A 1,959-nucleotide genomic window follows, 5' to 3' on the forward strand; every position below is an offset into this window, starting at 1 on the left:
AACCACCCAACATATCCCCTCAACACATATCCTCCTAACCCCTCCCCCAACACATATCCTCCTAACCCCTCCCCCAACACATATCCTCCTAACCCCTCCCCCAACACATATCCTCCTAACCCCTCCCCCAACACATATCCTCCTAACCCCTCCCCCAACACATATCCTCCTAACCCCTCCCCCAACACATATCCTCCTAACCCCTCCCCCAACACATATCCTCCTAACCCCTCCCCCAACACATATCCTCCTAACCCCTCCCCCAACCATATCCTCCTAACCCCTCCCCCCAACACATATCCTCCTAACCCCTCCCCAACACTATCCTCCTAACCCCTCCCCCAACACATATCCTCCTAACCCCTCCCCCAACACATATCCTCCTAACCCCTCCCCCAACACCATATCCTCCTAACCCCTCCCCCAACACATATCCTCCTAACCCCTCCCCCAACACATATCCTCCTAACCCCTCCCCCAACACATATCCTCCTAACCCCTCCCCCAACACATATCCTCCTAACCCCTCCCCCAACACATATCCTCCTAACCCTCCCCCAACATATCCTCCTAACCCCTCCCCCAACACATATCCTCCTAACCCTCCCCCAACACATATCCTCCTAACCCCTCCCCCCAACACATATCCTCCTAACCCCTCCCCCAACACATATCCTCCTAACCCCTCCCCCAGACCTCGATCATCGTGTCCCCCGCTCCTCCTCCTGTGTGTGTACACAGACCTCGATCATCGTGTCCCCGTCCTCCTCCTGTGTGTGTACACAGACCTCGATCATCGTGTCCCTGCTCCTCCTCCTGTGTGTGTGTATACAGACCTCGATCATCGTGTCCACCGCTCCTCCTCCTGTGTGTGTACACAGACCTCGATCATCGTGTCCCCGTCCCTCCTCCTGTGTGTGTACACAGACCTCGATCATCGTGTCCCTGCTCCTCCTCTTTCATGTGTATACAGACCTCGATCATCGTGTCCCTGCTCCTCCTCCTGTGTGTGTATACAGACCTCGATCATCGTGTCCCCGCTCCTCCTCCTGTGTGTGTACACAGACCTCGATCATCGTGTCCCTGCTCCTCCTCTTTCATGTGTATACAGACCTCGATCATCGTGTCCCCGCTCCTTCCTCCTCCTGTGTGTGTATACAGACCTCGATCATCGTGTCCCGCTCCTCCTCCTTCATGTGTATACAGACCTCGATCATCGTGTCCCTGCTCCTCCTCCTTCATGTGTATACAGACCTCGATCATCGTGTCCCTGCTCCTCCTCTTTCATGTGTATACAGACCTCGATCATTGTGTCCCTGCTCCTCCTCCTTCATGTGTATACAGACCTCGATCATCGTGTCCCTGCTCCTCCTCCTGTGTGTGTGTATACAGACCTCGATCATCGTGTCCCCGTCCCTCCTCCTGTGTGTGTACACAGACCCTCGATCATCGTGTCCCTGCTCCTCCTCTTTCATGTGTATACAGACCTCGATCATCGTGTCCCCGTCCCTCCTCCTGTGTGTGTATACAGACCTCGATCATCGTGTCCCTGCTCCTCCTCCTGTGTGTGTGTATACAGACCTCGATCATCGTGTCCCTGCTCCTCCTCTTTCATGTGTATACAGACCTCGAATCATCGTGTCCCCGCTCCTCCTCCTGTGTGTGTATACAGACCTCGATCATCGTGTCCCCGCTCCTCCTCCTGTGTGTGTATACAGACCTCGATCATCGTGTCCCCGCTCCTCCTCCTGTGTGTGTACACAGACCTCGATCATCGTGTCCCCGCTCCTCCTCCTGTGTGTGTACACAGACCTCGATCATCGTGTCCCTGCTCCTCCTCCTGTGTGTGTGTATACAGACCTCGATCATCGTGTCCCCGCTCCTCCTCCTTCATGTGTATACAGACCTCGATCATCGTGTCCCTGCTCCTCCTCCTTCATGTGTATACAGACCTCGATC

The sequence above is a fragment of the Aquarana catesbeiana genome, linkage group LG01 (assembly GCF_042186555.1).
Source record: "Aquarana catesbeiana isolate 2022-GZ linkage group LG01, ASM4218655v1, whole genome shotgun sequence".
NCBI lineage: Eukaryota > Metazoa > Chordata > Amphibia > Anura > Ranidae > Aquarana > Aquarana catesbeiana.